Genomic DNA, 26,733 nt, shown 5'->3' with positions numbered 1-26,733 from the left:
TCATACAAAATCCGACTCATAGTATAGAAGAAAACATAAACAAAACAGACTCTGTTTAAAGACTCCTACATACCTAAAGACGTCAATAGAATCGTTAATTACACAGTAATTTGTCGTTAATACCGCACCACGACGCAATGTGTAAATGATGGGATAGAGGGTGACTTTAAGCGGAACTCAAGATGCTCTCAAAACATGAAAAATTAAAATAAAAAGTTTCCAAACTTCAAGATATGAAACGCTCGTCACTGAATTGATGTGTAGCGTGTTCGTGTCATGCTTGTTATTAATTAGGGTCCCTCAAAAAGGTTCGAGGTCCGGTGGCTGTGAGCCTGTGACGCAGGCTCCTGCGGCAATGCCAGTATTCATCTCACAGTCGAAGAGATCACTCGCATGAACGCCTCTTCCAACACAGGCGGATCGCGGCGCGCTCGAGATTCGAAATTTCAAAATTTAAACTGACATTCCATTTTTATTTAAGTCATAAAGTGCATAATGTGTTGTTATAATTTCAAAAATAGAACTTTTTATATTTTTAAACGTTCAGTTTAAGACGAATCCTGGATGGTTATGGTGAGTTGTTTTCTAAATAATAATTTTGAATAAAAATATTTTTATAATAGTTCTTAGATTTAAGAAACATTTTATATTCATGTTTTTTAACCCTATGTAAAATATTTTACCTATAGGTTAAGCGTTTTTAATAACTTTAAAACACATTTAATTAATACTTGGGAAAATAAAACATTAAACATACAATTGTATTAATAATCAAACAGTTGTTGACAATTAACCTGATATTGTGTATTGTACTCCTCATTGTAATATGCTCTTTTCTGTGCTCCTACCAAATACTTTTTAATACATATTATTTATATATTACAGAATAATATAGACCATAAAATTGTAGGCTATATTGTTTTCTATAATTTTCTTTTACTATATTTATAAATCCATGGGCTAATATGCCTTAGCACTTGTTCCGATGTAATTTCTTTGAAATAATAGCTGATATATATGATAATAAATTATATGGATAATATGACATAGGCATTAGAGAATAGAGCGAAGAATGAAGTTTGGTTGTTCGAAGATTTTTGTGTAAGAGACGGCTCTTACACAAAAATCTTACACACCCGTTTCTTATACACCATTCGGAGAAAAATCCCGCTGATCTTTGCACCTACAAAGATCAGCAAGATTTTTCTAAAGCGTTTTCCTTAATCAAGGACTTGTGTACTTAAGGACAAAGTCGTTTTAGTCAGCTTTGTGATGGCAATTGAGTTTCTTACTATATACTTACAGTTGTACCTATCACAATTTAGGAGAGGATAGAGGATTTTCTAGAGGATATACATATATTCCTCGTAGCTATGTCTCGAAAATAAAAATTGTAATAGAGTATTTACCGTTGACATTTTCTCAACTCATTGGATTTGGAAGAAATCTTTTACAGAGTTAAACTTTTGTACATCACTTTTACTATTTAGTAATCAGCATGTATACACTGAAATATGCCGTAACACATGCCGTATAAAAATTATAGGTTTTATTTTATTTATTTAATTAGTAATTACATTAATAAATAAAAAAGAAAAAGAAAGATAAAATAATGTGTCAATAAATAAGTATTATGTTCTTACTAGTTGTATTAGGACAAAACTATTTAAATTTAAGTTTATTTGAATAAAGAATATTTTGTTCAATTCTACACTATTCTAAATAGCAAATAGCAAAATATCCAATGCAATCTCCGATACGGAAGGCATCTAATCCTCAAGACCGGAAACCGATGAAGTGCGTCAAGATAGACATAAACGAGTATATCTATTTAAAGAGACTTGTCCTGGGTAACTGATCTATCAAAGCACACCACAAATAAAGACAGAAACTTGAAATTGGAATTGTTTTCTTGTTCTATAATCTTTTTTTTATATATTACGATGATGACAAAATAGGCATATGGCCCACCTGATGGTAAATGGTTACAGTAGCCTATGGGCACCTGAGATATCAGGGGTGTCACATGCACGCTTCCGACTCTTAGGAAACCTTAATATAGCCGTCTTGAAAGAACCCACGCTGTAGTCTCGTGGGAAAACCTCGATAGGAAGTTCATAATCTAAATGTGGAAGGAAGGAAGCTCCTCTGAAACCGCACTGTCAGAGATCACTTAGGTTCTAGCATGTGAGGATAAATTTCTTGTCGATAGCGAGCGGTGCAATGGTGAAAAGTAGCCGAAGGCATCATGCCAAACACACACACATTTTTCCATAAAGAATAGATTTTACGAAATTAGCACTTGCTAATTTCACCACACCACAGTATGACGGACGAGTATAATATATAACGAATATAAAGTTATGTCCCTCTGTCTATTTGTTACCTTATGATGTATATATGGTTGCATAAGTCTTGTTGTTTGACGTGAAGATAGATCGTATTACAAGGAAGGACATAGGTTATCTTTTATACAAAAAAGACAGTTAAAGTCCCACGGCTAGTTGATTATATTGTAAACTCTTTTGTTTCTAAGTATAACAAAAATATGGACTAATAAAAAAAAAACACTAGTTTCGCTGTGAAAATAAAGGATAAAAATAATATGTTTATTGTGCAAAAAAACAGTAAAAAAATAGGCTTAATAATGTTTATATTCCCAGTATATACTATGCAAGTAGTTCTTAAAAACTATTTAACACCAAATGCAGTGCAGTGTCTAAACTAGGCCAAGCCCATCTCAGACACCATTGCCCTCCTAAGATAATATGCAGTTACTATACAATTTTTAAGCATTGAATGAAAAAAACATTTGAAAAACACAACATACAAAAACGTCTGTATCGTGATCGTTTTCAAGTGAACATAAGTGTCCCCAAAATTACGTCAATACTGAGTCACTATTGTCTATCTACTCTACTATTTTGATTTTCGTCACTCATGAGGGATCGTCCTACATTATTCATGCTGGTACTGGTTATTCTAGTTATAAATTAATAAAATCTAAATAATAAAAGTAGCCTAAGTTACTCCTTATTACATTAGGTATCTGCGAGTTATAGTAATATAAATATAGTAAAATAGGTCCTGTCGTTTCAGAGATTAACAAAAAACAAACAAACACACGAACAATAACTTAAACGATTTTTTATATAAGTATCGTATAAGCATTCAGCGAAAAACTGTTAATTAAAATTACAAATAGATATTTAAATTTTATTTATTTCTACAAATACCGGTTGAAAGTTTTGGGATCCATAATATTCCGACTTTGGTGGTTGTAATAATAACGCTGCTCATCCAAAAAAAAACAAGATAACTTTGCAACGATTTTATAGACGTCTCCTTTACATTTTATAAACTTCAATCAAGTTGACTTTATCTAGATAAATGGACTATAATAAATTCAGTTCTTTTTTTAATGAAAGACTGCTTGACTTCATTTCAGTATGATAAAGCGATTTTTATAACATCGTTTTAAACAATCTCTATTTATTCGAAATATTTATGTATTATTTCGCCGATTCCCGTGTTTTTGTTGCTTGAAAAAAAAACATTTTGTACTATATGTCCATCTTGGTATATATCCAGAGGTCCTATTATCTGACATTGTGACCATTTCCTGTGCATATTATTCGATAAAGGTCACTTTATATGTACTAAATTTAAATAAGGTCAATTTTTTTTTCTTATAACGGTTTACACTGGCAGAGGATAAGATAAGCATGAGGTCAGGTCAGTTAGCCCATCGTGGTAAATTCACCACGAATTGCTCACGATGGTTTCCAGGGAAAACCACGTGGAGCTCACAATGACATGGTACAGAATAGAATAGAAAATCATTTATTCAAATAAACTTACATTGAATCACTTTTGAATAGTCATTACATTTTTTAATCTACCGCTCATTCGGAAAGCTGTCTCATCACAAGAACAACGAGCAAGAAACATGCGTGTTGTTCTTTTAAATAACTTTACATTTTTAAGTTTAAGTGTGTAAATACAAACCAGCAATTAGCACAAATTCAATTAAATACTCAAATAGAAAAAATATTGTATATATAACCAACTGGTTAAACAATTAATAAGAGGAAATCAGTCATAGTGATTAGAGCAGACCAGTCCCTACAAGCAGCACCCGTCCACAAGTATGACGGATGAGCCAGCCATCACTGTGTTCGACCATATTTTAGGGAGCCCAATGACCCGGCCCACCACGCCGCCACAAGTCTGGACATTTTAGTGAGCATGACTACTCAAAACACCAGACCACGTCAAAGCTATTTACAATCACCATCTGATAGTTATAGTATTCACATTTTACATAAGAATGCATGTGGCAATCAATACAAAAACCACTACGCTTACGCTTATTTCTAAAATACATATTACCAGCAATTGGCCTAGTAATCCACATTACTGGTAATCGCTTCCCCCAAATAAGGCCATTATTTTAATAATAATGGTTAGTTCATTATTCATCATCGTTATGATAAAGATTATTATTATTATTATTCTTGATATGTGATCAAGAAGTATGAATATATGGTAAAGGCGGATAACGCAAAAGAGCCTTGATAAGAAGTTTCTCCGAATTCCTACGGGGACCAAGTATTCGAATTCAATGACCTGGAATTTACGGTTGAAACAACTGAAAATTGCTAGTTGCGATTGTAAGTACAGACAATATTATTTGTAATATTTTTAAATTTAATATTAGTTAAATAAACATTATTTAGGAATAAATATGTTACTATATAAAACTCTATGATCAGAAATACTATGTACGCATGTATAACAATTAGAACACCAAGACTTTGCATGAAAATAATTGGGCGCGTTCAAATTAAATTTCCAACGATTAACTCAATCGTTATCATTATTTTAATTGCTAATTAATTCGCTTAACATTCCAATGGAATTGCTTCCAGTAATTTGCTTGTTAATATCGAAAACTTTTTCAATGAAAACAAAGTACATTGTATTGCACAAATATAAAAGGATAATCTGTCGAAATTAATTATATTTTTAAGGCAATTGTAAACTAGAATTTCATTTATATGTATTTTACAGTGGATGCGAGCACCGCAGGGCTGATCGTCGTGGAGATCTTTGGGGGAAGCTTTTGTTCAGCAGTGGACGTCTTCCGGGCTGAGATGATGATGATATTTTACAGTTATATACCACACAATTATATAAATAATGTAGAAACAACAAAATTTTCGAGCAAAGACAAAATCAAACGCAAAAAATATTCAGTTTTTAATATTTTGTTCAAAGTAACGTACGCAATATATAATAATATAAGAGTGTATACCCTGAACCATAGACTACTTATTACACCACAGAGTAATATGTACTGTATATATATATACATACTCATACACACACACTTAGCTTAAACCACGTAAAAGATTTACTCTTTCATATATGAATATATTCAGAATATTTGCTTATCGTGATATTACTTTTTATTGAAATGATGTCGAATAAAATGAACAAGTAGGCAAATGACATCTTAAATGTATGTGTTTTAATAAATTTAATAATAATAATAATAATGTGTTACTTTAACATCTGTATTATATTTTTACTAGTCAAGACTGACAAGTCTTGATTATATATTGTTTTATAAAATAAAGTAATCTATGAATCTATAGGTAAATATGTTAAGAACATCACCATTATAAGCGACAATTTCGACAGTAAACTTAACAATTATTGTGTTTCTATAATAGTTACAACTTGGCGGAATGAAGGCTAGCTGAGAAGCTTTCACTCTGCACGTCACATATATTCTCTGTGGTACAACCCACAACACTCGGACACGAGCCAATTTAGGAAAGTTTGTTTCTTACATTGACCGAATACGAATTTAACCACGAATCTCTTGCATAGCAACCTTTATAAACTGTACACGTTTACATACACCTCACAGTTCTTTCTTAATATTATAAATGTGGCTGTTTAAAAACACTTTCATATGTGTCAGATTCTACGGAGATGGAACCAATAACTATATTAGTCTAAAAGTTGGCGATAGACTCGCTCCATGACCGAAATGTGTCGATATTTCGGATGACGAGACATCGACTTGACATGTCCATACATGTTGCTTTCAAAATAATGTCAACATTTGTCAATGCATCTGATTACCCCTAGGATATAAAACCTATATCAATTAAACTGCTTTGAATTAATTTTTGCATTAAAATAGACAGGAATTATATGATTCAAATGCCTACGGCGTAGAGCTTCTACGATGTAGACTGATTTACAAATATACTAAAACGATTCGTAATTTGTTGCGGCATATTTTAGCGATCATCATAGATGTAAATAATAACATTTGTAATAATTGGGTACTAACAATAACAATCAGTTTAAAACCTTATTACATATCATCATAAAGTTGGTATTCGCAAATCAAGATACAGAAGACTCGTTTGGATTCATATAAGTTTCATTTTCTTGGGTCAGAATCCGTATAAGTACTTACAATATTGTCATCTCGTTTTCGAAATTATTCGTAATTACATATTTTTCATATGTAATATACATTTTTTTATGTAATTGGATGGGCAAACAAGCTGAAGTACTGACTGAATTAAACTAATATTTTCTTATGGTCTTTATCGTTTTTATCAAGATTATATAGATATTTTAATCTTTAGACTTTATACTGCCCTCATTTGTGGTACAATATGTAATATTATGTCCAAAAAATAAGGTGACATTTGAATTTTAACTGTGTGCGTCGAAGCATTTGGAGAATTTTTCTTTTTTTTAGGTTGGTAGTACTGTCAATTACATCTATGTCGAATTTATCTGTCAAAATATTAATTAGTGTTTGAGATACGCATCGTTTTGTGAGCTGCTAAAAGTGAGTTTTTCGTTTTTTGCGATGTCGAAATTTGTTGAGCAAAGATACGTTGAGGATGGTGCAGAAAGCTTTTGGTGATGAGGCTATGTCTAAAAAAAATGTTTACAAGTGGTATAGTGAGTTCCAAGCCGGCCGTGAACGTGTCGAAGATGAAGAGCGTCCTGGGCGACCATCAACCTCAACTGACGAAGCTCACGTCCAACAAATCAAAGATTTGGTATTGATAAACCATCGATTAACGATTAGAGACCTTGCTGATGAGGTTGGCATATCGAAAGGCTCTGTCAATACCATTTTAAAGGATGTTTTGTGCCTCAAACGCGTCAAATCTCGACTGGTACCAAAAACATTGAATTTTTTGGAAAAAAGGCGTCGCGTTGAATTGTGTGAAACGATGCTTTCAGACTATCAGGACAAGATGAAACGCATGATTACTGGAGACGAGACTTGGATCTATGCTTACGACCCCGAAACAACTGATCAATCGAGCGAATATCGTGCCAAAGGAGAGCCCAAACCAAAAAAATCGCGTCAAAGTCGCTCAAAAATAAAGGTCATGTTGACTGTTTTTTTCGATTACCGTGGTGTTGTGCATTACGAATTCCTTCCACCGGGCCAAACAGTCAACAAGGAATATTATTTAAACGTCATGCGTCGATTGCGTAACGCTATCCGCCTAAAAAGGCCGGAATTGTGGAAAGACAATTCTTGGTTTTTACACCACGATAATGCACCGTCCCATACTGCACTCATAATTCGTGATCATTTCGCCAAAAACTCAACCCATATTGTTCCGCAACCACCTTATTCACCTGATCTGGCGCCGTGCGACTTCTGGCTATTCAGCAAGCTCAAAAGACCGCTTTTTGATACAATAGAGGAGATTCAAGCCGCAGCGAAGAGGGAACTGAAGGCCATCCCAGAAAGTGACTTCAATCAGTGTTTCGAAAATTGGAAAATCCGTTGGTATAAGTGCATTGCATCGGGAGGGGATTACTTTGAAGGGGATGAAATTGATTTGGAAAAATAAATAAGGAATTTTCTAAATAAATATAATGTAACCTTATTTTTTGGACACAGTAGTATGTTCTCAACGATCACACCGACGAAATGTTACAAAACATAATATAACAACTTTGTACGTTACAAATTTATGAACCGTAGTGCAAGTAAATGTCACATACTAACTGCAACTTTGAACTTAAGTATTAAATGGGTGGATGAACTTTTTTATGTCAAATGTCGAGTGTCGACGTTTTAAAATTACAAAGAAAATGAATTTGAAAATTTGCTTTAATATAATAATCTTCTTGACTATAGATGTAACTTTGTATATTACATTTTTAATAAAACATTGTACAATAGAATAGTTTCATATGCACAAAAATTGTATACCTTACAGAAATTTTTGCCTACATAGATGAAAATGTGATGAATAAAATATTCATCACATTTTCATCTATGTAGGCAAAAATTTTTGTGAGAAGATATACTATTAAGATCAATAACTCCTGTATTAGTTAAATAACTATGTTTTGCAAGATAAAAATCTCGGCCTAGAAATGAATGTGCCTATATCTCACTTAAAATACACACTCACGGAAATAAATAAAATCGTAAAGGAATTGACGTATCCATTACCCAAGGGGTGATTTTTTTGCGTCAGTCATAACGTTCAAGCGTATTGTGCAAGACAGAGGAATACCTCGTTTTGTAGAAACGATGATAGCAAATGTAAAACTGAAATGAAATCCGGGGAATAATTTATCATAAATAAATCTGCACGTTTTAAAGTAAGATATCAATAAGAATAGAACAAGAGGGAGTACGGTAGGTCACCCACTTGTTAAATATATCTTGTTCATATTTTTTTTTAAAAAGGTATAATGATTTAAAATGTTTTTCCATAAAAGACTTTAATTTTTACAATATTTACGGCACCAACATGAAGTCTTAAATGAAGATTAATTAGAATAGGGATACGTGGCATTATAGCTTATTATTAAATTGTAATAACGTGATTATTAATATTTGTATTAATTTAATTTATTCTTCTAAATATGTGTAATAAACATATTATTATGATAGAAGAGAAATAAATTGTTACACCTGGCAAAGCATTTTGTTCTTAAATCTAATTAATGTAGATATATGCACAAGCTGTGCATATACAATAATAAAAAATAAATAAAATCTCAACGCTGCTAACATCAAAATAGAAAAAGTTTTCAAGTTATAAAAATGCTATAAAAGCTGCCAGTATGTGTCAGTACCAGAATTTGTACTATGAACAACACATACAGTGAAAACACTTTTCACTGTGAATTTTGGAGTGACGTTAACCTACAAGTATGTTTAAGTATTTTTCGTTTAGTTTATTTTAGCATACTTTTAAATAGACGTGTTCGTGTAAAATCTGACTCTTTTAATACTTTTTGTTGTAGACAATAGTTTATATAGCGGCTGCATAGTATTGGAAATGAAACAATTTATAAAAAAAAGTAATATTCTTATTACTACTGTTTTATTTATATATCAGACTGTATTCAGTCAATATTACATGAATTTTAATGATAGTTCATAAAATCGATGTCATTTAATTATAGATTGGAGAAATATCTTACTAAATATTACAGAAATAATTCCAAAAACTTGACATATAAAATGAAGTCTGTCTGTTTCCTTAGATCTTTTAAACTACTACTAATTTTAATACAATCGTCAGCAATAGATAGAGAGGTTCAAGAGGAAGGTATTATATAATACATATACATCAGCCGGGGCAAGCAATTATAAAAATTTATAATATACCACAATAACGTTATATTTATTTTTTATTATAATACAAGTTAACCCGCATAGCGTAACTAGTTTATAAAATTTCCATAAACTTACACACAATGATAGTATACAGAAACCTCTACAATAATCGAATACGATAACAAGCTGAAACAATCCTAAACAAATATTAGGGATTTGAAGGCAAGAAGGGATATTTGCTCCTAAGTTGGATATCGAAAACGAATCAAAACTTTCGAAACTTGAGATTTTCTCTGATTGTAAAGCCTCTTAACCATATTTATAACTTAACATTAAAATTTATTCTTAATATCAGCAAGATTTATATTTCTTACTATTTTATACTATTTATATTTCTTACTATTTTAATTGAATCTCAGTAGTTACCTGCATCTCGAGGCGTTAGCTACATGGAATTAAAACTAATTTATTGCTGATAAAGTTATGTAATATCTATAGGTGACAGAAATAAAAAAAAGGTGAAGTGTTTATGAGTTTATTTATTAAAGATGAAATGTTTAGTATACAATAAATCAAATCTTTATTCGTTATAATATTAGTAAGTACAAAAATTTTAAACAAATAAAATTTTATGACTCTTGTTTATAACTCTTATATTTTTAATTTGAGAGTTTATATAAACATATTTCCATGTTATGAAATATAGTGTTTGTCAATCATTAACGTTTAATAATTGGAAACATTTAAATGAAAATATTTGTAGTGTTAACAGTAAAGAACTATACATATTTGAGTTTAATAATGTAAACCTTAACTTATTATATTGTATAGGCAAACTCCATTCACTGACATTAGATACGAAACCTAACCTTGCTGATCACGCAAGTAAAATTTTCTCCTAAGACATTAAAAACCCCGTATTCACATGGCCTGAATAGATTAAACCCCCACTCCCTCGTTAAGAAATAAAAAAATACCTTAGCTTTTTCCTTTTCATCGTGTTTTATTTTATTTATTTCATTTCATTTTACTTTTCATAGTTGTCCATTGCTATTGTAGTGGTCATTGTCTTGTTTGTTCTACCAGTTACATGAAAAAAATCTAATGTTGCCAGTAACTTCATCAGAAAGATAGCAATTTATAGCCTGAAAAAGTACTCGCGATGATTTGGTGATGTGGAAAATGTATGTATACATACATACACTATAACGTGTTACACAAGTTTTTACGATCTACAGTTCGCTCGTAAACCTACGGTTTTGCGTTTGTGACGTCATAAGGAAAATAGAATCTGTTTACAGATTACCAGTTGAACTAATATGATATTTGCGTCTGACGTTCATAGTAGCATTTGTGGTGCCAAATGGACACGTCTAAGCGAAACACATTATTCGTATGTTGAACTTCGTATTTTTTAACTCCGCATATATAAAATACGGCTTCATTGATGGCATAAAAGGTCTAGCGGGTTAGCACATCACCTTACTTACAACTTATGTTCCTACCAACATGCTGCCTACCTTTATGAAGGAGGACTACTGGCCGAAGGGGTAGTGTATCAGCGCATTCATGCCAGATTGCCGTCGTTAGTACCGTGACCACACAGACAATATATGTATTAGTATTAAAATATTAATTCATATGTCTTTCATATGTCCTTTTTGCCACGCACAACCACATTGTGGAATCACCTTCCTGCAATGGTATTTCCGAACCGATACGATATTGAAACCTTCAAGAAAAGAGCTTATTTTAAAAGGACGACAACGTACTTGCAATTCCCCTTGTGTTGCGGGTGCTCATGGGCTGCGGTAATCACTTACCATCAGGTGAGCCGCATGCTTGTTTGTCCCCTGTGTTATAAAAAGAAATTATATGTATGTCAGTTTATAAGGTATTTATAATTAGGGCCTAGTAGCCGGAAATAAATAAACAAATACAATATTTATACTTATTATTATGATTATTTGTATGACTTTAAAAAAATATTCACATCATTTTATTACCCATAGTTAATGGTCTGCTTAGTTTGATGACGTCGAGTGAATTGTCCTAAATTCCTAAACATACGAAATGATTTATCATAATTTACGCGGGTAACACCGCTAAATATAAGTAAGATAAAATTTTACAAACCATACTTACCAACGTACATTTTCTTTATTCATCTATTCTATTATAACTCTGATTTAATGTGAATAAAAAAGCATGCAAACGATTCCTGAATAAGTAATGCATCGTTATGTAACAATAAGCAAAACAGGATTTCGCGCAATTCAAAAGATTCACGGAAACAAAGCGTCTCATTATAATTTCAAAGCGCATCTCAGGCGTATGTCACTCATTGTGAACGTACACTTCACTTTCCTTACATTTTTCTTGCAAATTGTTGACGTCCTTTGTGGCAAATCTACTTATTACTTTATCTTAAACTAACTGTTACCCGTGACTGCGTTCACGTGGATATAACTTTTTTTTGTTAAAGTACGATATATATATATTTTTTAATAAAGTAGCTTAAGTTATTCCATATAACGTCAGTTATATAGGAGTGAAAATCCCGTCAAAATTAGTACAGCTTTTTTAGATATTAGCAAATACAAACAAACATTTGTTTCAAATTACTTGTTTGATATAAGTACCGTATATACTTTTATATGTATTTAGTGCAAAACTGTTAATTTTAAATTACAAACAGATATTTTAATTTTAACTATTTGTATAAATATAAATTAAGATAAAAAATATTATGCTTACTAGGCGAGGCATAAACGATAGGTATAACAAAAATATTTTTTTACGTAATTGATATGGAATACAAGGTAACTGCTCACCCGATGGTAAAGATGTCATTTATATAGATTGTATTGGTTTGTAACTTGGAAACCTTGGTCGGTCGATACAATTCAGACCCAAATAAATGACAGAATGAAATGAATAATAAATGTTTCTATTTTTAAACTTTTGCACTATTTTACACATTAAATTCATAAGCTATATTTGCAGGTTATATTTTAGTATATATGTCTATAATAGTTATTAAAGCACTCTGGAGGACTATAGGAGAAACTTTACTATAATGAATATGTTTGTTTTTAATTAACGGCTGGCAAACCAGCTAACGGCACAACTGATGAAAAGTAGTAACAGTTTGGTGGAAAAATATTGTACAACATATATATACTAGTATTAAACTTGTTTAATATTACAAGAAGAATATGTACACAGAGAAATTGAAATTTCATTTACAAATGTTGTCACTGCCCTTATGAGAACTGAATCAAAATTAAATTTATATAGGTACCAACTTAAATTGGCTCTAGACAAGAAAAGCTCACACAGTAAGTAAGATGAGACAAAATATATATATGTCAACTATATATTGCAAATATACCTTGGTTGCATTGCAAATATTTAGTGACTCGAGCCTCAATACATTTACAAGAAAATAATGGCACGGCTCTATATTCAACGTTCTACTATATATTCAAAAGTATTATACTTATTTTGAATGAACACCTAATAGCTATTGCAATTGAAAACAAAGATGTAATATTCACTAGTAGTGCTTGCGGTTTCACCCGCATGTATAGCCTATGTGTTATTCTGATTAAAACTATATTACTTTCGTTTCGTTTCGTCAAAATCCGTTCAGTAGTTTTTGAGTGAAAGAGTACAAAACATCCACCCACCCATCCATCCAAACTCACAAACTTTCATGTTTGTAATATTAGTATATTTAATGAATAAATAAAATCTAGAACCTGATTATGTTGTCAGAGTAACCTGAATATATTAAATGTGGTGAATTATGTCTATCATTAATTTGTGGTTGTATGCATAACGTAGCAGATGTAGAATATTCTCCCGACATGCGCTGAATATAGAACTCACTGGAATTGACAGCGAAGTCACGTTTGTCCGGTTTCCGCATTTTGTCAAAGGATAAAACGTTAAAAAGCCTGGCCTTTACGTGTATATTTTTTGAGCAATCACTTTGTCACTAGATGTGGAGCTGATTACTTTTTTTATGATTCGCATTTTTTATTACTCTTCATAAAGAATTATGAATACTACGCATAATCCTTTTGAAAAGACATTAATCATACTTCAGATTATTTTTTAGACAAGACACACACTATCCATGATAAAATGTAAAACAACATTTGACTAAAGCAAGTTTCTTTCGTTTTTGTTGACTTTAGTTTTAGCAGAGACACAATATTGCTTGTAATCTTTTGGTAGTCTAAAAAGAGTAGCCAATTTTTTTATTATAATTAATTTCAACATAAAGTCATTTGTATTAAATAATTGAATTATGATTTTATGTTTAAAAATGTCACATATAAGATATTATTTTATAGTTCTATGTAATCCAAACGTATATTAACATATATTATAAATGCAAAAGTGTATCCGTGTATCTATCTGCCTGTTTGTTACAATTTCATTACTAAACGACTGAACGAATCTTAATAAAATTTCGTATAAAGATAGATAAAAGGACGAACATAGACTATTTATTACATAAAAAAAGCAGAAGAAGCGACAGGGAAAAACTAGCTAGCTGATAAGGGAATAATAATAACAAAGCGAAAATATAACAAATGTGTAAATATGAAACTCAAAGGTATATATATTTTTATAAAGTTAATTACATGCCTTTGTCACGCTGTCTATTTATGCCTTTATAAAATTAAGGCATAATTAAGGTACCCCCGACTTGCTTTAAATTATGGCTCTGAATTACAAAGTTATTTGTTTGTTTGAAATTAAAATGTAACGCGATGTAATTATTCATCAGATGCCTCCTCAGAGCAACACGGCCGCCTGTGTCACGAAGATTGACACTGCTCACTCTCTAGATAGGACATACCTACTATTTTGTTTTTTATTTTGACGGTTTCGGTGGTCTAGCGGTTTAACACACCGCTTTATTTCCGATGGCCGCGGGTTCGATTCCATGATGCAAACTTTTGTATTTATGAACATGATTATTTGTACCGGTCTAGATGTTTTCTATTTGTATTAGGTATGTATTTACAAAAAAAATCTATTTATTTATATCACTTGTCTTGTATGGGACTACCATAACACAAATTCTGCTTACCGTGGAACTACATATATGGCGCTATGTTAATTATCCAAGGTTATTATTTATGTATGAATATAGTATGATGTACCCGCCTGCGCTCAAGATTTACGCTGACAGAGTAGTCAGGTCAATCAGCTCAACATGGTCAATTCACCAGGAAATAACCAAAGTAGCTTCCAGACTGCGTGGAAGTCAACCTGACATGACATTGGTTGCAATGGAGTGATTAGTTCCTATTCCTACTCGTATTACTGACACTAGAACACAGATACCTGTGCTTACTGGACTGTTTAATGCCAAATATATATAAATAGCATCTCGGACATCACGTTTTCATTTCCGACCCACGGTACCACTCATGCGTTCCTATTCTGGCGGACTAGGATGTTATGCCCCCGCATTCTATATACTTACCATCCTTATTACTTATTTTGAGTTTTCCATATCTTTTCCGTATTTGTATTTTATTCTCTTAAAACTATATTCTCACTCTATATAGTACAGTGACATACTATAAAATTATTTATCCTCACACAGACGAAGCGGTTAATATTACATCTTACTTAAATTATAAGAAATAACCAATACCATGCTTAGAAATAAATTCAATGATTGGGATACGGATTTATTTAGGAAAGACAGGTAAACAATTTTGTTATATTAACTACACAGTTTAGACTTCATAAGCTGTTATATACTTATTTAATATTAATCATTTAACTTCCCTGAATTCTATATTTCATATTAATACGAGCATAACTTTGTTTGTTGTTCTGAATGAAGAAACACGATTACTGATTAAGTATTTAAGTTAATGTCTTTCAAAGGCGTGTTTGCAAACCGTAACCTCTTACTAAGAAGTAAAAAAATCTCGTATTTGTAGGATCCTCACTCTGCAATTATATTTAATACTAGCTGTACCCTCGACTTCGTCTGCGTGAAAATTAACTAAGTTACTCCTTATTACATCAGCTACCTGCCAAAAAAATCCCGTCAAAATCGGTCCAGCCATTTCAGAGATTAGCCGGAACAAACAGACAGAAAGACAATCAGACAAATATTGGAAGAAATGTTACTTTGGTGTATGTATTTATATTGAATTGATTATTGAAATAACCGTATTTATATTCATATGCATGTAGTAAAAACGGTTATTTAAATATTACAAACAGACACTCCAATTTTATTTATATGTATAGATGTATAGATATAATCCTGATACATACTCGTACGGTTGACATCCTCGCTCGAACTCGACCTTTCTACTTGTACGTATGCATAATATATTATCTCATACAAGTATTTAGTTGTTTTATGTCTTTCACAGCTAATGAAAGTGTATTTACACAGTAGTGTGAAAGCTAATGTAGCATTTGTTATTCACAGTCAAAGTTGAAATATATTTATGCATATATGATATTTTGTAGATATTTTCTTAAGTTTATAAGTTCCCCTCAATAATAATAATAATATTATACGTATAAACATTTAAACATTTAAATATGTATTTTGATATTTGTTACTCAACCATGCTTAAACGATTTAGTTTTTAATATAATAATATAATGAAATATGCTTGTAAGTTTATTGCTTACTTGTTAGCATTTGTATATTTTGTTACTATATTTTTACTTTTATAGACAATTTCAAAGTACATAAAAAATAAATAGCATAAGTACCCTAAATAAATCGATTTAGTCAATAATTTTATTTCTTTCATTTTAATTTTACTATAGACTAAGAACAGTATTAATTACTAAATTTTAGATTTACAGTTTTATGTCAAATAACAAAAATTTATCTAACTTAATTTTATTGAAAAGATATAATAATTTTTAATGGAACTGAATACTGTACCTATCCTTAAATTGGTAAATTAAATTAGTTTGAAATTTAATGTATTTAATAACGTAATATCCCCCTGGAATTGCTAATAGAATCCTCAAATCTTGCCAGACTTTATATTTGACATTTTTATATAGAGTTTTCCTTGTCGCAAGAGTAAATGATTGATTGGATAATATACACGTATATTCCTGGGTTTAGGGTATTCACATAATAATATGTACTACACAGTATGTATACGTACGTACGTTCTCTCTTTGAACTTGTATTCAATTTAAAACTTTAGGCATCCGAAACTTCACAAAATGTAGTATTATAGGCGAAGAGGTCTTATCAAAATTAATTACATCGTAAAACGTAAGTTTCTTCAAGACAGTGAATGGAGAAATCCCTACAACTATAACTGTAGTTATGTATATGGATTAAGGGATTAAATCAAGCAATCTCATAGCATTGGTCGTGAACTTAGAGCTGGCGAAGTTAGTGGCTTTCTTTTGATCCCAGAGGGCTGATAAACGGAATGAAAAGACTTATTTATTAGCTAGAGGCATTCCAAATAGAATTCCTGTTGGGGATATGGCGGACGGGACGTTTGATGTTCGATTTATTTCCAAGCCGTTTTCTGTGACTGTATCAGATCCCACTGAACAAAACGAGTTACGTTTTAAGATACGGAACATACGTCAGTATATAAAAAAAGATATAGCAAAGTAAGGAATCGTACCAATGAATATACTATTCTGCTACTTTTAAGTAATTCATATTTTAATTTGCGTATATTCAATTCACACTGGTAAGACACATCTAATAAAAAATAACTGACAGCTGTAAAAATTAAATATTACTAAATATTTCAATGAATCTAAAATTTAACTAATATACCTCGACGTTCTCGACGGTATTCAGATAGACCATACAGAACAATTTTTTTAAAAATACTTCCAGATATAATATGTGGTTTTTTCTATATTTATTGTGTCTGTTACCGATTTTACCATTTCATTATTAATTACTGTCGACTTAATTTTCATTATTAATGTAAAATCGCTGACTACAGAACATTCGAGGTTTTTTGAGAATTCAAATATTCTTTTGTTTCGATTGATACAAAGACATCCTGAATACAATATGGCCGCCATCTAGTGTGTATACGGTGTATATGACTATATATACAATTTAATAGAAATCGAATTTTCTCAATATGCGTTTTTGTCACCAACTTTTTAGTTGAGCATTTTCGCACAAGGTGGCGCTGAAAATTCTTACGTAGGTTTAGCTAGTAGCGTTAATCTTCGTATAATACAGTTATACCTATTTGCGACGATTTATTCTAATATTAACGTAGTATAGGTTGTGGCTATTCAAAGTTATTTTTTGTATTTCTTGTCAGTTTTTTACAATATTAGTTTAAACTTATATTTTAGAACACTGTAATATTTTATTCCTTTAACACTATTTTAATTTTATTTGATTTTATCACGTAAATGTATATCAATACACCTCGACAAACTGGGCACAGTGTCGCCTTCCCTCTTGATCTTATTTTAATTGCTGTTTTTTTTCTGTAAAAGGGTCAATAAGGAGGCAGAAAAGGTACCCATGACTTACTTACCAGACTGAGTACAACTCGTTCTCGGTAAAATTAACGTGTTAACAATTGTATGGACTATATTTTACTATCGTAAGTAAAATATATTATTATCTAAAGATCTTATAAATAAAGTAAACCTCATCAATTGCAAAAGAATCACTAAAGTTGATACAGATTTTATAAAAATATCACGCAATCATAAATACAATGTAATAATAATAATAATAATAATAATAATCTTTTATTCATAAATATACAGTACAATTCAATACATTTAGCCCTGGCTTTCGATATAGGTAAACCTGTGCTACGAAACCTAGAATAATACTTGACCGATGTTTTTAATTATTTCACCGTTTTAATTTCACGTTATTCCACGGTGACATAGGCTATATTTACAAAGTTGTCGGGTGAACTCGGGGTAGGTTACTAGTTTTATTTATATAGGCACCGAAAATAGATTAACGGAAGTTAAATTTTGTTTACAATGGGACCACCAATTGTGGTTGCGACAGCTGTCATGTTTGTATTAATTCAAGATAGGTCAGAAAACCGCGGTTTTATGGTTGGACTATTAAAGTAACCCTTCCAAATACAGTGAACTCGGAACTAGTTCAACGGGAGAAAATATAAGTATATCTTGTTTTATTAATATAAATATTTTTGCTTTTAAATATAAAAAATAATTACATTCTTCTTTTTTTCAGTGTAACTATTTTATTATTATTATTATTAACTAAACTTATGATTATTGTCTAATTATATTTATCAAAAACCCTTATTCTTTTGGTGGTAATTATTTATAAAATATAAGCTAGGCCTGCGACTTCGTGCCTGTGCGTTGTATTTGGAATAACAACAGTTCATTTCACTTTTATGTTTTTAAACCTAGTGGATTAAAACATATATTTATATACTAGCTGTGCCCGCGGTTTCACCCGCGTGTAATATAAAGCCTATATGTTATTCGGAAGCTATATTATGCAGACAGTTGTCAGTTACATTTTTGTTACACGTGCCTATAAATTTAAATGGGTCTTTAATAATGATAACACATCCTACTCACTTATTTATACAACTAGTAGTTGCCTGCGGCTTTACACGCGTAAGTTTAAAATGTCCCGTGCAAGCGTATCTGTGGTATACCCTTGTATATAATGAAATTGATTTCATCGTACCAGTTGACAGAACGATTTATTGATATTGTAGTTTTAACCATTCGCGAGTTATTGTCTAACGGATATTATCGTAAATTCTCCCCTCTTTCTTCTGATCAGGGAGGAATAAAAAGAATTTGAAGGAAGTCTCTTGGGATCCATATAAAAAGGTATATTATTATGTTCGTTGTACATTTTTGCTGTACCTCTAACCTTTGGGAATTCCGATTTATTTTGGGGATATAAAAATATGCGCAGTAAACTCTAGAGAAAAGCATATATGGATCGTTGTTGAACAATAGGATGATATTTCATATATGTACATGTGTATATTACAAATAGTATAAATATGGCAGGAGCAGGACATTGTCGATTACGTACGGGCCGAGTCAAGTCACAAAGCGAATTTCAAGGCGTTTGTGGCCTGGGTCCCTACCCACATGCTGATCACCTTCTTGAAGAAAAACTACTGGCCAAAGGGGGTGGTATATCGGTACAATCGTGATAGATTGCCGTCATCAGTGCCTTTACTACACGAACAATTTATATTTATATTATATATTAATTTCAATATCGTTCATATGTATGTTAATAAGATATTGAATATTGTAATATAGGTTATTAGTAGCCTGAATAAAATAAATAAATAAAATAAAATACTTTGTATTAATATTTTTCCCTGTCAGTGTGTTACCTATTTGTTTCAACACCGTCTGATGACTGAATTTGTATTTTTGATATATAACAATATTTTCAACTACGCTCTTTCATCAGAATGTCGTAAAAGGTCATAGAGGCTCATGGGAATACGTATATATACTATATCTACTGTAAGTATCATACACGGGTAATGAAATTCGCAAATTCTCAGGATAAGGAAATAATCATTACAAAATTATATTTAAAATATCCCAATTTCAACCGGGAAGATGGCTTAAAATTATCAGCTGTTTATAGTTCGTTAGCATCAATCAATAAGTGTAGAGATACCGGAAAAGCTGTTTGTTGTGATCTTTCAAACATGAAATAAATGTCTATAATGTACTTTTTTTTAATTAATACATTTTTGAATTATATTGACAACTAGTTTATTAGTGCTAACTCTATGGACACTCACCATAGTAAATGTGGTGGTAAATTGTGGAAACGTATAGAAAATAAGGTTTCACCACTATACGATAGTGCAAGGTAGCTAGTTCAGATATCATCTCTAAACGGATGTCGTACAGATTATAATGATATAAAGCACAAACACCAAACATATTGTCCAAATTCAATATTAACGTACAGTCACAGTGGTTGATTGCAGTAATCAGAACGTTTAAATTTTTTTGAAGTTAATAGATGCACAATATCACTCGCGGGGACGCGACTTTGCAGGTACATACACAACCGCTAAATTACAAATATACAAACCTGCAAATATAACACATCAGCGAAATAACAACATATATAATTATTAATAATATAATGTTATAAATGGCGTAACCAGTATGAGTGTTCAATCCAACGTCATTTTCTTAAATACACCTTGTGGAATATTTAGGAAGTAGGTAGTAAAGTAACATATTAAGTTACGATAGGTGCTTATAATAAATTAATATATGGTATAACGAGCAAACAGCCGGTGTATGCTTCGTAAATCATTAGTAACTTTGTCGTATCGTTTACCTGCGAAAAGTTAACTTACAACTTCAATATCCTGTTACTGTTAATTAACCCTATTTCACCCGAATTTAATAGATTAATTGGCTAATAAAAGATTAGCCCTTTGTTGTTTACGGTTGCGCTTATTTTCTAATATATTCGGTTATATAAATTCCTAGTATTTACAATGTTTTGGGATTATCCCATATAAATTTTTGATAACTCTACATCATTACTTACGACAGGCCCTATCTTGCCATTAGCCTACAAATATTATACGAATCCCTATGTTTGTTAAATAAAACACAACCCTCCTAAGGGGAGATTGGTAAAGGGACATACATATAAGAGGCTAGTAAAAAATACAGCCCATATTACTTAGTGATATTAAAGCATTCTTTACATAAAAGAATTATTAAAACTAGTGATACCTAGGGAGGTATCACTAGTTTTAATCATTCTTTTTGGTTATGATTTAAATGCGACCATAATGAAGGAAAATTTTAAATTTGTGAATTATTAAGGTTCTCTTATCAAAGACTTAACATATATATGTGTGTTTGTCAAACTTGCTATAGCTTGACATGTTTCTTTTCATTAATTTTATGTCTTTCTTAGCATTAATCCAAAAATATATTAGGTATAGGTTTTAGGTTCGCTATGTAACGTTAAGCAGTGCCTTTAATAATTTAGTGTAATTTACTTTTTTTTCGATAATTAATTTTCTATATATAATTAAATTTGTTATTAATTTCCTCACTTATAAGTATTCATAATATTAATTTTTATATATATATAGTTTTACGTTATAGTTAAAAAAATAAACATATATATATGTAAGTCAGGTCTATTTTAAGGACATCTCATTAAAAGCTTGATGTACATAAAACAAACTTCACGTTTAATATTTGCTTCTGCCCGAGACAGTTCTGCCTCATTATCATTTCAAAACTTTTTAACAAGATACGTTTTCAGTGCATTTTTATATTCTAATCTGTAATTATATACAAAACAAATATACATTTTATGTAACTGAAAAATCTGACGGATCCTCATGTGTTGTAACCACATGAGAGGTAGGTCCACTGTTCCTCATGACTTAAACTAAATTTCACTGCCATATCTCATCTTTCACCAAAACACCACATGCTATTCAGTTAAATGTGACACTCTCCACTCTCCACTCAGATGACTATCTAGAAAGCAAAAGAAATTAGACTAGATGCCGGAGGTTCTAACCTATGTTCTTCGGTAATATTCTCAACATATCAAAATTATATAAAGATTAGTTGATACTAATTAGTCTATTACTATGAACAATATCATTATGTATTCTGTACTATTATATCTAAATTTATTACGTAAACCTATGGGTACACGTTGGTCGACAAACTGCCTAGGGGTTATCGCTTATACGTATGCGTCATTTGTAAGTAGATGATAGAGCAAGGATTTAGGGATTCGTACCTATAAAAAATACGTAATTGGTGTTGCCAGAGGATCGTTTTCCTTTCCCCAAAGTTTGTGTAAAATCTCTCAATAGTCAGGTTTGGATGTTAAAACTCCTCTATAAAATATGTCTGTATTATTAGTGACTATTTCCCGAAAAACAAATATTTTATATAGACTTTTTATTTTTTTTATAAAGAATAAACCGAATATTCTTTTTTTTTATTTGTATTTCAGCATCACACACTCTATAGTATTATTTTTAGTATATAATCTATTTGTATATGTATTAATTAACACCCAAAAACAATTGTAACTTTTCCTGATAATATAATAAAACGAACACGTACTCCTCTATTTGCTACGCCACGATTTCCTCTATTTTGGCCTTGTTACTTATTAGTAAATTAGGTTTCCCTATTATATAAACTTATTATAGCCATACGGATCGAAAGGAATGAGAATGTCATCATGAGACGCATTAGTGGCTCACCATCTTGAATTACGATGTCATCAGTTCAAATTTAACAGACACTATAAAAGTCTTTCTGTGTCAATTTAAATTTCTGACTAACTCTCTGCTTAAAGAAACACAAACAATTAATCATAAGTAAATCTTAATACTTATAAGTGAGAATTTAACTTAATCGAGAGACGCGGTAGGTCGCTCCTAGCCACGTTATATTTAATACATACCTCATGAAATACACCATAAAAACCTGGGATAACAGTCGTGACGGTATGTTTATGATTGTTAGGATTACAGCAAATTGATTGCTATTAACTTATTTTACGTGTTACCTTCTTAAAGTAAATTATTTTTAGTTTGTCATATAAACCGCTGACAAAAATATTTGATTCAAAATTAAAAAAAAAATCAAAATATCGTATAAATGGATAAGTAAGTCTATTACAGACTCTTATGATATGTCAAATCTACCGTCAGTTCGGAATTATTTCGAGATGAGAAGAACAGACAAGAAACTCGCACGTATTCTTTTCAATTTAATGTTATACATGTTTACAATATTTATTTGAAAAGTATGCGAGCTAAGTTTCTTGTCGGTTTAGTCTATATTGGATTTTTGTTCTAGGTTTACGAGGTCAATAAAACTCGGTGGTTTATGAAATTAATTCTATTGTTATTCGTCTAATCTGGACATATAACCTCGCCCTCTCCGATATATATATTACCAGTATATTGATTTATAACTAATGAATTCTACCTTAGAAAATGACATTTGTTCAGACTTTATACACATCGCATAGTAAACCAGTCATATCCGCGACTTCGTGATACAATCATTTTCATGTTAGAATTCGTAGAGATTCGTTCAGACGTCGTAAAAAGACAACAAACCTTACGAATCATTTCAATAGTTAGTTTTTCTTATAGATGATATTTCAATTTATCTATACTCAAAAAAATCATACATTTATTTACGTTTCTGATTTAATATCTTCTTTGTTCCCATTGTTTTCTTATTTCTGTAACTAATGACTATGCCAAAGTGCTCATCTGAATATTGTTTTTTTGCCAACTATCTCTATCAATACTGCCAAGTTACGTAATAATTTCAAGGTTAAATTATAAAAGTATTATACTTTCATGTCTAGAAAATAATACATGTTTAGTCATAATATTAGACTACTATATGCATTGATGAATTTGAGTTTGATTTGTAAACTTGTTTTCTACACTAACTGGTATATGCCTGTGACTGTACTCCTTAGTTTTTAAATAAAAGATAACCTATCCCCTAGTCCTCGTGACAGAATCTATTGTCATAACAATCTAGTTTAGTAGTCTTGAAAATTATACCTACTTTCGAATTTATAATGTTATTAGTGAAGTATCTGAGTATTTACTACAGTTTATGCAGACTAAATCATTTGTGTATATACAATTTTATCTTTAATGTTTATATATATTACTGTGCCTTGTGTGTGTGTGTGCCTATAACGTAAATAAAAAAAATATCTACCTATCATTTTTAATCTGTATTAGGTACTAACATTTAATTTGACGGTAGGTACAGTTACATTTCTGGCCTGATTCCTGATTTGTTACTATTACTCACAATAAAGATACAGTCGGTAATCTTAAATGTACTGTAAGTTGCTCAGAGAATATAGTACATCCGTGTACTATTTGCTTGAACTGGCAGAAAACACTACAGTGCCGGATCCAAAACGCAAACTTATTCTACCAAAACAAATCGTCGTTGAAGTAAAATATGTTTAACGAAACAAAAGCAAAACTTATAATAAAAGTCTAAACTTTTAAACAACTTTTAACTCTGAATGGTGTATATTGTGTAGTGCAGTTAACAACGAACGAACGAATGAAATGTACGATTTCGACCTTGACACACCTGAGCTGCGGTAAATCATTTTAATTAAAGCTGGAAATTCATATTTGTCGGAAAAGGGTTCAAGCTTAAATTCCCGTACAGTTGAAGGAGCACTCAGTGCGACCCAGTAACCCACCATTGAATAAAATGCATGTAAACCCATTTATAAGTGTGCTAATATGAAAAACCTATAATATGACTGCGTTAATTTATATAATTACTGTGATATATTTTAAACAATTTATATAAAACTGCATAAAACTACCTACACTATACAGATAAGACAATTTATACTTACAAAATTGTCTTCTGTAAATTGATTTATTTAGTCATTTTACTTATTGCTCATTTAGCATAAATACAATGTAGTTAAACGTTAGCACGGGGCGGGGCATCCTTCAATTATGATCCATTAAAAAAATAACTTAGTTCATAGTGTACTTAGTTATTGTATAAATACAATTATAAAAATAGCACGCATTTAGTAATATACTTTTTAAAAATAATATCGTAATATGAATAAACCTACATGAATAACGACTCCTGACACCGTAGTAGAATCACAAATCCAATTAAACAATGCATATTAACAATATAATATCCTCCACACAATACTCTATTCCTTGTATTTGTTTAATTTCAGGAAAAATTAAACGAGTATTCGTTTTCCAAGAGTATATCCTTTAGAATTCTGCAGGAAAACGGATTTTTCATTCGTTTTTATTATTTAATGGAAAATGTGAAATGGAAACATTAACTGATGATTTAGATGTTGGACTAATGTATGCGTGATGTAACGTTAAAAGCACACATGTTTGGTTGGTGCTTTTACTCCATAAAAACTGCCCAATAGCATGTTGGGGCTATAATATGATAACTGTCGTATTTTTACTGTGTTTGCTTTAGATTAGAGATGAAATATTTTAGACGATAATTTTATTTAACAAATTTATTTATTAAATATATATCCGACTTGCATTTCAACGGAAAATTTACTACGTAGCAGGCACAAACTTTTAACAAATTAGTCCTTAATTTATTAATAAACAGAATTCTTTAAAAAATATTTTTACTTTATTAAATAAGTATGTTTATGTAAAAATATTTATTGATTTCCTGTAGACACTTCTAATAAATAAAATTTTGTTAATTCAGGTGCGAGCAGACAGGAATTTAGAATCTAAATCTTTTCAAATGTGATTGTGCTTAATAATAATATAGTAGTACAGACTAATGTTTATAATTAGGGTATGTCTATCTATCATCTCTATACAACATTTCAACTATTTTATTATGTGTATAGAACATCGTACCAAAGTTTTAATAGTCTCGTGGGTGTTCGTAGATTTATTAAACCAATTATCGCGAATTGTAAATTCTATAATCAGTTTCGGCCAATTGAATTTATAAGGAGTTACTGGGTCGTTGATGAGTTAGCGAAGTTTTTAGTGGTGTCTAATTGGCACTCCTTCGGAGTTCATTGTGGAAAGTTTCTTCATCGATTACTTCTTAAAATACATTCTTAGAACCTTCACTTATTCAGTAAGAGATTTTATAATTTATTAAACAAATTTGCTTTAAGATATAAGATTTTTATCAACATAAACCTATTTAGAGTTCCATTCGAATATTTTATAACTATAATTGGATGTTATTTTTTATATTCAATATTCTTATTTATAAATTCTCATTACATTTTGAGTAAAATATGATTAACATACAACCTGAATGCAAAATAGGGTTTTATCCACAGATTGTTAAATGGTAGGGTATGGAGGTTAATATTCTGAAATATATGTAGGTACAACAGATATATGCAAGTAGATAGTTTAGAAATGAGATAATGTCTAAAATGATCAATCATCAATGAGTCATCATATTTCCATAATCAACGTAGGAGTGTAGCATAATTTTATAACTAGATACAAATTATAATAATAAGTCCCGTTATC

General features: G+C 30.8%; 1 protein-coding gene across 3 annotated transcripts in view; it reads left to right on the top strand.

The window, feature by feature from the left end:
* The first annotated feature begins 386 nt into the window (after positions 1-386).
* Positions 387-26,733, top strand: part of LOC131843632 (uncharacterized) — a 58,132-nt gene continuing 31,785 nt past the window's right edge. For all 3 annotated transcript variants that reach the window (XM_059192302.1, XM_059192304.1, XM_059192303.1), the window contains exon 1: positions 387-573. The gene's annotated coding sequence lies outside the window, so the exon portion shown is untranslated. The remainder of the gene's footprint in view (positions 574-26,733) is intronic.

Source organism: Achroia grisella, unplaced genomic scaffold (genome assembly GCF_030625045.1).
Source record: "Achroia grisella isolate CSIRO2021 unplaced genomic scaffold, CSIRO_AGI_Agris_v1 utg327, whole genome shotgun sequence".
Classification (NCBI taxonomy): domain Eukaryota; kingdom Metazoa; phylum Arthropoda; class Insecta; order Lepidoptera; family Pyralidae; genus Achroia; species Achroia grisella.
The sequence above is the reverse complement of the archived record's forward strand: the minus strand, read 5'-3'. Positions and strand labels throughout refer to the sequence as shown.